Source organism: Carassius carassius, chromosome 15 (genome assembly GCF_963082965.1).
Source record: "Carassius carassius chromosome 15, fCarCar2.1, whole genome shotgun sequence".
Classification (NCBI taxonomy): Eukaryota; Metazoa; Chordata; class Actinopteri; order Cypriniformes; family Cyprinidae; genus Carassius; species Carassius carassius.
The window spans coordinates 4,658,789-4,675,551 of NC_081769.1; positions in this window are offsets into that span (position 1 = coordinate 4,658,789).

Consider the following 16,763-nt stretch of genomic DNA (forward strand, 5'->3'; position numbering starts at 1 on the left):
AACAGGACACAGGTGAATAGAATTTCTACTCAAAACGAGATAGAGAAACTGGGTCACGGGGTGCATATGCGGAGAAAAACACACACAGTTAATATTCCTGATACCAATGTTGGGTAGGCGACAAATTTTTTTTTTTAAGCTTTTCTAAATCGTGGCAAAAAAAAAAAAAAAAAAAAAATTAATGTGGCAAAATGTTTCAAAGTCTTATTAAACTAAATTCCCGTAAGTTTAGAAGGTGTGTTACATGTTATAAAAACATGTAATAAAAAGGTGCTTTTCACCTCAATAACATCATATTCACAATCAAGTACAATGGTACAAGCATTTTGCTATAGGACTGCCTCTCTTCAGCTGAGACTGGGGAAAGTAGTCAAAATAGAAGGATGGAAGGAATCAAATACCAGACCATTTCGGCTCGAGACCTATCATGACCTAACCAAGAATGTGTTTCTAGTTTTTTTTTTTTTTTAGGTAGTTTCACTATCATATTAAAAGTGGAAGGGGAAAAAACTGGCATTATTGACTGATTGATTATTCTTCTTAAACGCCTGCAATTTTAACAGAGGTTTGTAGACTTTCTATAGTCATTGAACGTCTAAGGAGAGCATGATTATACATGACCTGCCAATACAGATAACAACATATGTGGTGTGCTTACAAACACCTGATTCTTGGCAATCTTTGCTCTTCGCTAGATTTGCCATTTACTTTTTTTCTGGTATACTTCTGTGGTTTGTTTTTGTGTTCATAGATTTTTTTACTACACCTAATGCCTCTGAAGAGTATTGTATTGTATCTGCTTAAATGTCATATAATATTTTCATACATGGACATGGACATGTTTTTTAATTCCCTCTGATAAGTGACTGATCCATATTTTACACCAATATTAAGCCATCAAAGTATGAGACATCAAAGTGTGCCATTCTTTCAGTCACAAGAAAGGAGCTGATTGAAATGTCCCTCTGTTGTTGTGTTGAAAGAATCTCTACTCCAGAGACTAAAAAAAAAATCCCCAGCTGTCTGCAGATCCCAAACTATAACTCCAAATTTAATAGAAGCATTTCCTTTGTTGTTCAAAACACTGCATTATCTTTATCCTTCCATGGTATATTACGTTTTAATAATTTGGCATTATAAGAATATTATGGATCTCCCAAAACATAACCTTACCATAACCCTGAAATCTGATTGGTTGATATACATTTTATTTCAGGATGTTTAACCAGCAATATGTCATGAAATCATGGCCACCATCTTAAAGCTTAAATATGAATATTATTGAGACAAACAAACAAAAAAAGATTAAATAGCAGGTTATTAAGCTTACACAAGGAACAATTAATATATGATGCATGCAAAAAAATACCTTTGCAGTTCCACTGGAAATAAATCACTGAAATGTAATTGAAATCAACACTAGAGGCAGTGAAACTATGACATTTTTATTCCTTTCTAAACAAATTATGATTTAGAAGGCCAGATTAAGGAAATCAAATTTTACATAATTATTTATAGTGCTGCGTTGGACACCATAGATCATGACATATTCACAGATCGATTACAAAACTATACAGGTATTCAAGGACAGACTCTAAGATGGTTTAGATCAGGGGTGCCCAACCCTGCTCCTGGCGATCGACTGTCCTGCAAAGTTTAGCTCCAATCCTAATCAAACACACCTGAAGCAACTAATTAAGGTCTTCAAGCTCACTTAAAAATTAAAGGCAGGTGTGTTTGATTAGGGTTGGAGCCAAACTTTGCAGGACAGTCAATCGCCAGGAGCAGGGTTGGGCACCCCTGGTTTAGATGCTAACGGTCCATTTGCTACAACTTTGTATATGTAAATGGTGAGTCATCTCATTTCTCAACACTAAAATATGGAGTGCCACAAGGATCTGTCCTAGGTCCTCTGCTATTTTCAATATACATGTCGCCCCTTGGTAATATTATTAGAAAATGTGGGATTAGTTTGCATTGTTATGCTGATGATCATCATCGCCCTTCACCCCAGCTGGGGTATGGGCCGTCAACCAAGGATCTCCAGAGTCCTCTGTTCTGAGCCATTCTTTCTAGCTGGTTCCAGCTGTAGCCCATCTTTGCGGTGTCTGCCTCAAGGTCGCGTCGCCAGGTATTTCTTGGTCGGCCCCTCTTCCGCTTGCCTTGGGGGTTCCACTTCAGTGCCTGCCTGGTGATATTGGCTGGCGGTTTGCGTAATATGTGCCCTATCCAACCGCATCTCCTCTTCCTGATGTCTTCTTCAATGGGAAGTAGGCCGGTTCTTTGCCAAAGGTTGGTGTTGCTGATGGTGTCAGGCCAGTGGATCTGGAGAATACTTCTGAGGCAGCTATTTACGAAGGTCTGTACTTTACTGGTGGTAGTTTTATTCATCCTCCAAGTTTCTGCTCCATACAGCAAGACTGACTTCACATTGGAGTTAAATATTCGAATCTTAGTGATCAAGGACAGCTCTCTGGAAGTCCATATTTCCTTTAGTTGGATGGAGGTGGCTCTTGCCTTTCCGATTCTTGCCTTGACATCCACAACTGTTCCACCATGCTGGTCGATGATGCTACCCAGGTAGGTAAAGGACTGCATTTCCTCCAGTGGACTTCCATGCAGTGTGATTGATTCGGTATTGGTGGGGTTGATCTTCAGAATTTTGCTCTTATCTTTGTAGATGTTGAGTCCAACCTGTGCCGACATGGCTGCCACCATGTTTGTTTTCTCTTGCATTTGCTGTTGACTGTGCGAGAGGAGTGTAATATCGTTGGCAAAGTCCAGGTCATTGAGCTGGTCCCACAAGGTCCACTGGATTCAGTTTCTATGCTCCCGAGTGGATGTCTTCATAACCCAGTCTATGGCGAGGAGGATTAGGAATGGCGACAACAGGCATCCTTGACGAACTCCGGTTCGCACCTGGGAAGTATTTGTAAGCTGCCCTCCATGTAAGACTCTGCAGGACATCTCGTTGTAGGAATTCCTGATAAGGTTGGTAATCTTTTCAGGGATGCCGTAGTGTCATAGGAGCTTCCAGGGGGTCTCTCTGTCCACAATGTCAAAGGCTTTTTCATAATCAATAAAATTTATATACAACGGTGAGTTCCACTCTAATGACTGCTCGACTATAATACGGAGCGTCTGATCCGTGCAGGATCTGTTTTGCCGGAAGCCTGCCTGTTGGTAGGGATCTTCCCTACATTTTCCCTAAATCCCTAAAAATGTAAAAGATTGGATGACCAATAATTGTCTCCTATTAAATTTGGATAAGACACATACTTACTTATTGGACCAAAAAAAAAAAAAAAGAGTACACAGAATCTTGTAGATTACAATTTGAAACTTGAAGAATGTACTGTTATTTCCTCTACAGTCAAAAATCTGGTTGTTATATTAAACAGCAACATATTTCCCATATTACAAAAACTGCATACTTCCATCTTACAAACATTGCCAAGCTAAGACACATGTTACCTGTTTCTGATGCAGAAAAGATAGTTCATGCATTCATGACCTCTAGACTGGACTATTCTAATGCACTGCTAGATGATTGTCCTTCATCTTTAATAAACAAGCTACAGGTAGTCCAAAATGCAGCGGCTAGCTTTCTTAACAGGGCAAGAAAATATTATCATATTACCCCAATTCAACAGTCTCTGCACTGGCTATCTAGTAAGAGCTGTATCAGTTACAAAATATCATTACTTACTGTGACTAGTGGGGTGGGACCGAGAGCTGTGGGAACGGGTCGAGGCCGGTGGAGTAATTGGAAATGAGTGACTCAAATCCCACAGTGGAGCTCCAGAAGGATAAAAAGGAAGAGTTACGGCAGTGAAGGACAAGAGGGGACCAGGCCTGGGTTTTATTTCATGTTTTGGTTTTTTTTGTGCGCGGCAGTCATCCGCGAGGGCCTGTCACGCTATCGTGTGTTTATTTTATTATTAAAGTTTTATTTAAATGTTCATCGGTTCCCGCCTCCTTCTTCCCGAGACTACGAATGTTTTACATTGTTGCAGTTACCTATAAGGCCCTTAATGGTTTAGCTCCTGCATACCTAACTAGCTTTCTACCATGTTACAATCCATCACGCTCCCTAAGGTCACAAAACGCTGGACATTTGGTAGTTCCTACAATACTAGGAACTAAAGGAGGTAGAGCTTTTTGCATTTGGCTTCCCAAACTCTGGAATAGCTTTCCTGATAATGTTCTGGTTTCAGAGACACTCTACTGGTTTAAATAAGATTAAAAACACATCTCTTTGGTCAGGCATTCAAATAATGCATATCATAATTTTAGACTGCAGAATATATGCATTATATTTTTTTAGCTAGGGTTAAACTAATTCATTTTACTTGGTTGGAACAGCAGCTGTGCTAATTATGTCTCTATTTGTTTCTCAATTTTTGCCATGGGAATTACATCCCGTGGTAACTAGGTTTGACACAAACTTCAGTCTGGATCCAGAACCCCTGGGAAGAGAGGATTTCAGAGGACCTCAGATGATGCTAAACCTGAAACAATATACAGAACTACCAAATTTTGCCTCACATTTGCCTCAGCGACTGCATGTTTATATTATTTTTCCATTTGCTAACACTACCGGGTAGGTTTAGGGTTGGGTTTGGTGTGGGCTTTTCCAACACAGTACATCATTAACCTTTCAGCGACGCTTCCCGGACATTTAAATTCTGAACTGCTGCAATACATATGTTGTGCTTTATTGAGAATAGTCAGACAATACAGGGTCAGATACCAGCAAGGCAGAGCAATGGAGAAAAGGCTTAGACAGTACCTTAGCCAGGTGAGAGATCAGGATAGGCGGCAGACAATCCGAGTCGGGGCAGACAGAGAACAATCAGGGAATCAATAAACAGTCCAAGGTCAATACACTAGAAACAAACATGGGTAATAACACTCAGAAAAGACAGCCAGGGCAAATCAAGACTTCGCAGTGACTGAGCGTATGGTGACTGCTTATATGTGTGTGTGTGGGCATGTAAATGAGATGCAGGTGTGGAGAGTGAAGAGGTGTGATTGTAGTCAGGTGTGTTGTGAATGATCAGTCCCAGATATGAGGGATGATGGGAAATGGAGTCTGAATCAGAGTTCAATAATATTCAGGGGACAGTTCCCTCTGCTGGTGAGGAGAAGGTGGTACGGGAACCTCCTCTGTAACAGAGCCCCTCCGCTCCGAGTGGCTCCTGATGCCAGGGTCTTCCACGAGGTCGGAGAGCCGGCTTCTCCGGATGTGACCTGTGAAACTCTTGCATGAGATTGGGGAAAAGCATATCCTTAAAGCTGACTCAGGATCGTTTATTCGGGCCGTACCCCTCCCAATCGACCAAATACTGAAGGGTGTCGCCCCTGCGTCTTCAATCCAGTAACTTGTGCACTTGATATGCCTCCTTGCCGTCAACCAGGATACGCAGGGGGGTCTGTGGCCTGGTTCCCCCCTCAACCATGGCGTTGAGACAGTATAGCGCCTACCCCTGTGTTAGAAGCATCAACCTCCACAATGAAAGGGTGTTCTGGGTGTAGATGTCGGAGGTTCTGGGCAGTGGTGAACAGAGTCTTTAGTTCGTTGAAGGCTACGCGCCATGAATGCCTCAAGGTCGCGTCGCCAGGTATTTCTTGGTCGGCCCCTCTTCCGCTTGCCTTGGGGGTTCCACTTCAGTGCCTGCCTGGTGATATTGGCTGGCGGTTTGCGTAATATGTGCCCTATCCAACCGCATCTCCTCTTCCTGATGTCTTCTTCAATGGGAAGTAGGCCGGTTCTTTGCCAAAGGTTGGTGTTGCTGATGGTGTCAGGCCAGTGGATCTGGAGAATACTTCTGAGGCAGCTATTTACGAAGGTCTGTACTTTACTGGTGGTAGTTTTATTCATCCTCCAAGTTTCTGCTCCATACAGCAAGACTGACTTCACATTGGAGTTAAATATTTGAATCTTAGTGATCAAGGACAGCTCTCTGGAGGTCCATATTTCCTTTAGTTGGATGGAGGTGGCTCTTGCCTTTCCGATTCTTGCCTTGACATCCACAACTGTTCCACCATGCTGGTCGATGATGCTACCCAGGTAGGTAAAGGACTGCATTTCCTCCAGTGGACTTCCATGCAGTGTGATTGATTCGGTATTGGTGGGGTTGATCTTCAGAATTTTGCTCTTATCTTTGTAGATGTTGAGTCCAACCTGTGCCGACATGGCTGCCACCATGTTTGTTTTCTCTTGCATTTGCTGTTGACTGTGCAAGAGGAGTGTAATATCGTTGGCAAAGTCCAGGTCATGGAGCTGGTCCCACAAGGTCCACTGGATTCAGTTTCTGTGCTCCCGAGTGGATGTCTTCATAATCCAGTCTATGGCGAGGAGGATTAGGAATGGCGACAACAGGCATCCTTGACGAACTCCGGTTCGCACCTGGAAAGTATTTGTAAGCTGCCCTCCATGTAAGACTCTGCAGGACATCTCGTTGTAGGAATTCCTGATAAGGTTGGTAATCTTTTCAGGGATGCCGTAGTGTCATAGGAGCTTCCAGGGGGTCTCTCTGTCCACAATGTCAAAGGCTTTTTCATAATCAATAAAATTTATATACAACGGTGAGTTCCACTCTAATGACTGCTCGACTATAATACGGAGCGTCTGATCCGTGCAGGATCTGTTTTGCCGGAAGCCTGCCTGTTGGTAGGGATCTTCCCTTATTTTTCCCTAAATCACTAAAAATGTAAAAGATTGGATGACCAATAATTGTCTCCTATTAAATTTGGATAAGACACATATCTTACTTATTGGACCAAAAAAAAAAAAGAGTACACAGAATATTGTAGATTACAATTTGCAACTTGAAGAATGTACTGTTATTTCCTCTACAGCCCTTACGAAAAATAACCATGGTTTTATTATAGTAAAACTGTAGTAAACCATGGTTTTTTGGCGTGTTGACTACCATTTGTATAACCACAGATTTACTACAAATACCATGGTTAAACTATGGTTAATTTAGCAAAACCATGTTTAATTTGTGGTTACCATGGTTTAACTATAGTAACCATGGTTTTTTGGTTTTATTTGTAGTAAAACCATGGTTAATTTTCATAAGGGAGTCAAAAATCTGGTTGTTATATTAAACAGCAACCTATTTCCCATATTACAAAAACTGCATTCTTCCATCTTACAAACATTGCCAAGCTAAGACACATGTTACCTGTTTCTGATGCAGAAAAGATAGTTCATGCATTCATGACCTCTAGACTGGACTATTCTAATGCACTGCTAGATGATTGTCCTTCATCTTTAATAAACAAGCTACAGGTAGTCCAAAATGCAGCGGCTAGATTTCTTAACAGGGCAAGAAAATATTATCATATTACCCCAATTCAACAGTCTCTGCACTGGCTATCTAGTAAGAGCTGTATCAGTTACAAAATATCATTACTTACTGTGACTAGTGGGGTGGGACCGAGAGCTGTGGGAACGGGTCGAGGCCGGTGGAGTAATTGGAAATGAGTGACTCAAGTCCCACAGTGGAGCTCCAGAAGGATAATAAGGAAGAGTTACGGCAGTGAAGGACAAGAGGGGACCAGGCCTGGGTTTTATTTCATGTTTTGGTTTTGTTTGTGCGCGGCAGTCATCCGAGAGGGCCTGTCACGCTATCGTGTGTTTATTTTATTATTAAAGTTTTATTTAAATGTTCACCGGTTCCCGCCTCCTTCTTCCCGAGACTACGAATGTTTTACATTGTTGCACTTACCTATAAGGCCCTTAATGGTTTAGCTCCTGCATACCTAACTAGCTTTCTACCATGTTACAATCCATCACGCTCCCTAAGGTCACAAAACGCTGGACATTTGGTAGTTCCTACAATACTAGGAACTAAAGGAGGTAGAGCTTTTTGCATTTGGCTTCCCAAACTCTGGAATAGCTTTCCTGATAATGTTCTGGTTTCAGAGACACTCTACTGGTTTAAATAAGATTAAAAACACATCTCTTTGGTCAGGCATTCAAATAATGCATATCATAATTTTGGACTGCAGAATATATGCATTATAATTCTTTAGCTAGGGTTAAACTAATTCATTTTACTTGGTTGGAACAGCAGCTGTGCTAATTATATCTCTATTTGTTTCTCAATTTTTGCCATGGGAATTACATCCCGTGGTAACTAGGTTTGACACAAACTTCAGTCTGGATCCAGAACCCCTGGGAAGAGAGGATTTCAGAGGACCTCAGATGATGCTAAACCTGAAACAATATACAGAACTACCAAATTGTGCCTCACATTTGCCTCAGCGACTGCATGTTTATATTATTTTTCCATTTGCTAACACTACCGGGTAGGTTTAGGGTTGGGTTTGGTGTGGGCTTTTCCAACACAGTACATCATTAACCTTTCAGCGACGCTTCCCGGACATTTAAATTCTGAACTGCTGCAATACATATGTTGTGCTTTATTGAGAATATTCAGACAATACAGGGTCAGATACCAGCAAGGCAGAACAATGGAGAAAAGGCTTAGACAGTACCTTAGCCAGGTGAGAGATCAGGATAGGCGGCAGACAGACAGAGTTCAGAGAAGACAATCCGAGTCGGGGCAGGCAGAGAACAATCAGGGAATCAATAAACAGTCCAAGGTCAATACACTAGAAACAAACACGGGTAATAACACTCAGAAAAGACAGCCAGGGCAAATCAAGACTTCACAGTGACTGAGCGTATGGTGACTGCTTATATGTGTGTGTGTGGGCATGTAAATGAGATGCAGGTGTGGAGAGTGAAGAGGTGTGATTGTAGTCAGGTGTGTTGTGAATGATCAGTCCCAGATATGAGGGATGATGGGAAATGGAGTCTGAATCAGAGTTCAATAATATTCAGGGGACAGTTCCCTCTGCTGGTGAGGAGAAGGTGGTACGGGAACCTCCTCTGTAACAGAGCCCCTCCACTCCGAGTGGCTCCTGATGCCAGGGTCTTCCACGAGGTCGGAGAGCCGGCTTCTCCGGATGTGACCTGTGAAACTCTTGCATGAGAGTGGGGAAAAGCATATCCTTAAAGCTGACTCAGGATCGTTTATTCGGGCCGTACCCCTCCCAATCGACCAAATACTGAAGGGTGTCGCCCCTGCGTCTTCAATCCAGTAACTTGTGCACTTGATATGCCTCCTTGCCGTCAACCAGGATACGCAGGGGGGTCTGTGGCCTGGTTCCCCCCTCAACCATGGCGTTGAGACAGTATAGCGCCTACCCCTGTGTTAGAAGCATCAACCTCCACAATGAAAGGGTGTTCTGGGTGTAGATGTCGGAGGATCTGGGCAGTGGTGAACAGAGTCTTTAGTTCGTTGAAGGCTACGCGAGATTCTGGGGACCAACTGACTGTATGTGTGTCGTTTAGTCATTGCGGTCAGTGGGGCAGCAACTGAACTGAAGTTCCTAATAAATCATCTGTATAAGTTTGCAAACCCCAGGAAACATAATGCCTTCACTGTCTGAGGGTGTGGCCAATCCAACACTGCCCTGACTTTTTTCTCATCCATGGGTACTCCCTCCTGACTGATAATGTACCCGAGGAAAGAAGTGCTGGTTTGATGGAACTCATATTTCTCAGCCTTGGCATAGAGTTGATACAGGATAAGGCATTTCAGCACTGACCTCACATGGTGGACGTGTTCCTCCAGAGAACTTGAATAAGTCAGGATGTTGTCTATGTATAAGATTACCCATCTGTCGAGCATGTCCTGGAATATGTCATTCATGAAGGACTGAAAAACTGATGGAGTGTTTGCTAGGCCGAAAGTACCAGTAGTGTCCACTAGTGGTGGAGAAAGTCATCATCCATTCGTCTCCCTCGCGGATGCGAATCAAGTTGTAAGCGTTATGTAAATCCAACTTGGTGTAGTATTTGGCCCAGCGAAGCTGTTCTAGTGTGGCTGGAACTAGGGGCAATGGATAACGGAATTTAATGGTGATACCACTGAGGCCCTGGTAATCAATGCATGGCCGTAACCCTCCATCCATCTTGTGGATGGCTGAATGAATCCCTTAGAGAGTTCTTCGTCATTGTAACGCTTCTTGGCTTCTGATTCAGGTTGAGATAATGGTTATATCCGGCCTTTACAAGGAGTGGTGCAGGGCATCAGATCAATGACGCAGTCAACAGAGCGATGAGTGGGAAATTGTGATGCTTTCTTCTTACTGAAGGCGTCGGCAAGGTCTACGAGTATTTTGGGGCCAGATGTGAAGTATTAGTGTCGGGAGCTGAAGAGAGAAAGGCATTACTGGAGGTTTGCGTAACTCTTGACAGGCAACGTTCTTGACACGTGGTGCCCCATTGAGTGATTTGTCCTTCCCTCCAAGAGATGAGTGGATTGTGTGTGTCCGAAACATGCGAAACATTCAGTAATGTACATATCATTGGTGTTGCAGAAATGTCACCACAAGCACACATTTTTAATGAGCCTGGGTTACAAATTATTCCGTTTTTTTTTTTTTATCTTTTAGGATCAGTGCATTGCTCTGTACCAGGATTGTAACCCAAAACACACAGTTCTTTCCACTGACCTTAACTCTTACCCCAGGGCGGAGTGCAAAAGGAGTGTGTGCGGCCGTCATTTCCACTTTTGAATATCCAATTAACAAAAGTAATCACTGAAACGTGGAAGCAATTCTGTTGTTATGGTAAATGTCATAGGATTGATAATCATATTAATCCTCGATAACCCGCGATTTATTTCTGAGCAACCTTCTGAGCAATAATTATGAGCAACCAAATCTGTTTTGCAACTTAAACCCAACCTGCAAACATCGGTCATTATCTGCTCCCAGTAATCAATCTTAAACTCTCAATTGCCCAATGGCCTTAGTGCATGCAGAAATAAATGAAATCTCTTTGGGGTACTCACTGTACAGCTGAAACAAGACAGGACCCAGAATGATGTGCTTCGTTGTTAGAGACAATGGGCTAATTGTGCAAGGTTGCGCCTCAGTTAAAAATCTCAGCATCCAGACGTCTCTAGGGTTTTGAGACTATGCCAATAATTAGGTGAGACACATTAGACACGCACAGTTATTGTCTCTTGTTATGTGTTTTCTAATTAATAAGTGGCGGCTTCTTTATCTAGGAATAATTTGTTGGTCTCAGAGGGCAGCTCTTTGATTATAATGGGGCAGGAACTTATTCTGTGCAGTGCAAAACTTCCTATCCAGCCTCTGAATGTAACATATAACATATAGTTAAATAAGACTGAATAAGAGTTTCCTATAAATGTGTTGCTATGTTTATTGTTAACCTCACTGTAGCAATTCCTCTTTTATGTTTAGTTATGATCTTATCTCTGTTTCAGTTCAGCAAATTGTTTTGAACTCTTAGAACATTCTTATAAATATGATTGAGCAATATTTTGGAAACATAAAAACCTTTTGTGGACTCATGTTGTGAGATGATGGAAAACAGCAAGATACAGTATGACACCACGGCCAAACATGGCTGTCTAGACTGTAAAAATTGATGATCACAGATCACATAGACATGGTTGTGTACAAGAGGTAAAAACTATATAAATACTGTTCGTTTTCTAACACAAACTGCTCATTTCGTGTCTTAGGCCATCAATGTGTACTTACGATGGGGAATTGTTTCATTTTGACTTCTCTGTGCATGCTCTTTGACGTAGTGACCATAGACCTGCATTATATGACTGACAGACAAGAACGGTTTGACCTAAAAGTATCAAAATTGAAACTACTGCGGAAACAAAGACACCTACATCTTGGATGCCCTTGAGGTAAGTTAAAACATACCAAAAATAAATTTCAAAGTAAACTATCCCTTTAACTAAGAAAAGCCAATTGCTTAATGCCAGGGGGTGATAGTGATGTTTGGTGGGAAAACCACAACACAGACATGAGTATTAGTAATGTACTAGACTAATTCTGTTATGTTTTGTTGTAGTAGTTGGGCTGTCTCACATCCTGTTTGATCAAATATTGTTTCGACTTTAAATTCAAGCCAGCTTTAGTTCTATATTTTCATACTTTTAATTTCTACGTTTAATTTTCTAAGTTGAAAAAAATATCCGCAAAAATGCTGCTACACCTGTTTATAGAAATCTTTCTGTAAATTATAACACCAAATTCAAAAGGTATTGTAGAACCGTTGTTTCTGTTGGCAAAGTCATATTATATAGTAATGGCATGAGCTTCAGCACAATGCCAAGTGACTAGGTGAAGAATGCTTGGCAGTGTGTAGAGTTCTGGGAGAAAGCTGGAAATCTGTCCTCTGCATGCACACTGGCATTTGGCTGTTGTGCTGAACTCATGAGGTGCACAAGACAGCAAACGAGATAGAGCTGGGGATGTGCTGATGTATTTTGTGCTGTTCTTAACATCAGCATCCCTGTGAGCTAAGGAAGCAGAAAAGCCGTAAGTGCTGGTTACAAGTAGCTCTTAGTTTATTTGCCAGCTTCTTTGTATTGTTATACTGTCAAACAACATTCTCATACATTATGTCAAACAAAATTTGTGTCCTGGATGATGCCAAAAAGAATCTGAAACAGATCTCACTCTTTAGACAGAAACACAGTTAATCTTTTAATTATATTAGGGTAATTATATGTCCTCTTTTTCCAGAACATGCTCTTGCTTGGTTTTCTAAAATGTCTGGTTATTGATTTTATTTTCTTAAGCAGCAAGAAGTTGTTCAGATGTGCAATGTATTTGCATTGCTTTAAACCTATCTTTCTACAGTATATCCCAACCTTGCATATGACACAACTGGTCAATTATATGACTGAATGCTATTATTCAAACTAATTTTCAGTCATTACCTTCAGCAAGTATGAAACAATAGGAAAACGAAGTCAAAACTTGGGCCTTGAGGCAATAAAAAAATGTAGATGGATTTGACTGATACAATATTTGTTATTATTGTATACTATGGCAACAGCAATTCAAAATTAATTTGGCAATGTAAATGAAGCAAAATTGACTGTTTAGTCAAGTTCTGATTTCAGCATTCTCTCTAAAACTCCTCAGAAAAAAAAAAAATTAAGTAAAATTCACTGCATTGGTTAAGCCAATACTGCTGTGTCGAGATGGATGTAATTATTATACAAAGCCTCATTGCTTTAGTGTCATAGGGGAGTAGAACATCGCTAATACAGTATTAAGTATCTTGCATTATTATTGTAGTTGAACTCATGCTTTGCCCCCCCCTACCCCATATCCCCCCAGGAACCTGCATGAGGAAATTCAGGAATAACCAAAGGGCAAACCACACAGACGTCTAAATCCCCCAGTGAGCCAGAAATCTCTAGAGGACACGGTATTATTTTTTGAGAGGATAATGATGAATGGGATGTGCAATAAATGGCTTCGCAGGGGACTGTTATTAATGATAGCATAGGAAGCTGGAATACACACTCACACTCATGCTCAGAGACATGTTCTAAAGGCAGATCTCCCGCGCGCTCTCATGCTTTCTCTCGGTTTAATTTATTTGTTGTGTTTTTATTTATTTATTTTTGAAGATGCAGTGTCAGCGCACTTGTAAATATTCTGCACACTAGGTCTTATAGAATATGTCAGTCAGAAGGTCAAATTCAACAATGATTTGTCTCTTGCAATAACTATTTCAGTCTGTAGGGCTTAAACTTTTTTTCGACAGACAGCAAATATATATATTTTTGGTGTATGTAACACAATTTCATTTAGTTGTATGTTGTCTAAATACAGCTTGAAAAAAAGAAAATGCAAATAAAAAACTGTGTATCCCACTACAAACATGGCATCTGTCTCTCAATATGTGCTTTTAATAATGTTAGAATGTTTTAATATTTTTGAATTACCGTAATTCCTCAAAAAAAGCAGGGGCCTTTTTTTACATGAACTGCAGAAGGTAACAGGCTTTTATTTGAAGCAGGCTTTTATCAGAGGCAGACCTTTATTTCTAATTCTATCTGTTTGATAAGTAATTGTTTTAAATAACCCGTTTTAACTTAAAAGCGATAGCGTTCCAGTGGAGAGAGATCATAACATTAGCACAGAATCAGTTTAGAATCAATCACCAAAAGAACAGTTCGGTTCAGATGCTCTCTGTGTCAGTCTGCTTCACGCTGAATCACACATGCGCAGTATCATCAGCTCCTCGGTTTTCGACTCGGACGTGTCCGACAGAAACACTTCTCGGTTCAGTGTACTGGTGATCCGAAAACCGATGCAACCGGTTCTTGACTCGAGAATGAGAAACGCTCCGGCAGTGGGCGTGTACGTTTGTTTTCTGGCTCTGCTGCACAAATTTTCCCCGTTAATTTGACTACCGGTTTTTATTTGAGGAATTACGGTAGATTATGTAGTTATCTATTTCTTTGAGAGTGTAATGCCTTTGTGGAAAGAATGTGGAATCTGTGTATTTATGGCCAACACACTCTTCTGATTGGCTGTGAATTTTGATTGATTTTGTCCCATCAACTGTGTTGCATCAATTGCTTGTTGCTGGAATCTTATCACATCATGTCTAGTTGGGACACTGTACATTTGGGTAACCAGCACTAAGCATCTGCAAAAACCTGGTACCCATTTGGTGAGAATCACATTAATTTGATGGGAACACTATCTTCATTTGACTTGCATGATGGGGAAATGTGGAAAGGAGTCATCTTTAGTCTAACCATTGACTCATTATTTATGGTGCCTGCAGGACTAGACCAGTGCCCTTGAAAACACGACAATAAGCCAATGTGAAAATGGGGATTGGGAAAAATGAATATCTCCACACAGGCCAGGCTTTCTACAAGGGTGTGCAAATTCAATTATTTATTTGTACATGTATCCAAATGTACATGTACAATCTAAATGGTAATAGCAGAACATTTTATTTTATTTTATTTCATTCTATTTCAAACAACTTTCTATAACAAAATTTCATTGGCTAGTCATGAGGTGGTTCTAGCACAGCCACGGCTTCATTATCACAGAACTAGAACAGTTAACATTCAGTGCATTGAAAGTCATAATGGGAAACATAGGGACCTTCATTTAACATAGATGGAGAGCATGTAAACTGATGAGGAGTTATAACACAAGAGGAGGTGATGTTTCCTGAACATTACTAGGAGTCAACAATTTTTTATGTCATCCTTTTAATGTTGGGATAAATCTCACAATGAAACACTTGAGTGATATTTCACCCCCAAATCCACCAAAATAAGTGAATGAATGAACGTATGGACTATATTTTTCCTTAAAATGCATATGTTATAATCAATATTGTTATTTTAATCTAATCTAATATATATATATATATATATAAGCTTAACGTAAAGACCAAAAAAAGCCAAAATGTGGTCAAACATAAGCATCTATGTATATCACAATTACTATGTTTACATGGACATCAGTAATCTAATTACTTGTCCTATTCTGAACAAGACACTATTAAGATTAAGGTGTTTACATGAGCTGCTTTTAGAATATTCCTTTCATGTTCCCAGTTTACATGTTATAGTACATAGATCGATTATAATGGGACACATCATTACGTCACCACGCTACGCCATTCAATGTTCAACCCAGAAATTCACGTATACAGTTTGTCTTCATTATGATGCCATGTATAGATTTGGTTGATCCATTTTTAATTTTACGAAAGCTTACAGTGCAGTTAGTTATTTGTCATACTACTGTATATGTGGAAACAGATGAAGGCATTGTTAAAGCCATGCTCTAACGTTTGTCGTCAAACGATTAACCACTGCCATGTATGTATCGCAAAATACGTTTGAAAGTCCTACACGAGGGTAATAATGTGATTAAGGTGTGTACATGTCTACACAGGACTTGAATAATGCAACTAAAATAGGAATAGGCGTACTCCACATATCTTAATTTGATTTCTGTTTACTTCAAATATGACTTAAACCGGATTAAGGTAAATCAAAAATCTCTGTTTGCATGGTAGATTCCTAATCATAGTATTGCCTCGATCATGTTAAAATTGGAATATCATTGTCCATGTAAACATTCTCAATGATATTTAATAGTACAATTTGATTTCATTTTGAATGTTTCATAATTTCAGATTACATTTTCAACACTCAGCACTCAAAACACATCCAGAACAGAGCTGCCAATGTAATTTGGTGTGTTGTAAATATTTTTTTTTTTTTTTTTTAACTGGTAACTTGGCTGGAAATGCAAATAATATGTGACAAAATAGTTCAAATCTAAACCTTTCATTTGCACCTGTCTTGAAATTGTTTTGATCACACCCTTCTAAAAAAACCTGAACAATCACAAACAGAAGCTGAACCATTACAAACAGAACCAGGAATAAATGTAGCATTAGCCTGCAATCTTCTTGATGTCAAAGTAAATTGCTTTCATCTTAGCCAGGTTTTCAGGGTTTCTTTGTAGCAATGTGACAAGGCTACTGATTAAACCAATGGGGGATCAATAATGCACTAGGCACGACTGAAAACTAGCACAGAGAAATCACCACCCCAACCTCTCAGAGCTGCCACTGATAGCGTTCAGCTCACGATGGGCAAAGCGGTGTGAGACAGGATCCTCTGTGGTGTCTTTCACCCGGGATTTTCCACTGGAGCGCAACGAAGATGTGGGCTACGCATTTGCACCATTTGATTACCAGTTTGATAGATCATGACTAATGAGGTCTGACAAACACTGAGTGATTGTCATTGACATGGGCTAGTGGGGGAGATCTCACTGCCTAATATCATCAAGAAATGGAGCAAGGGAAAGGATGAGGCCTTACAAACCAAGAT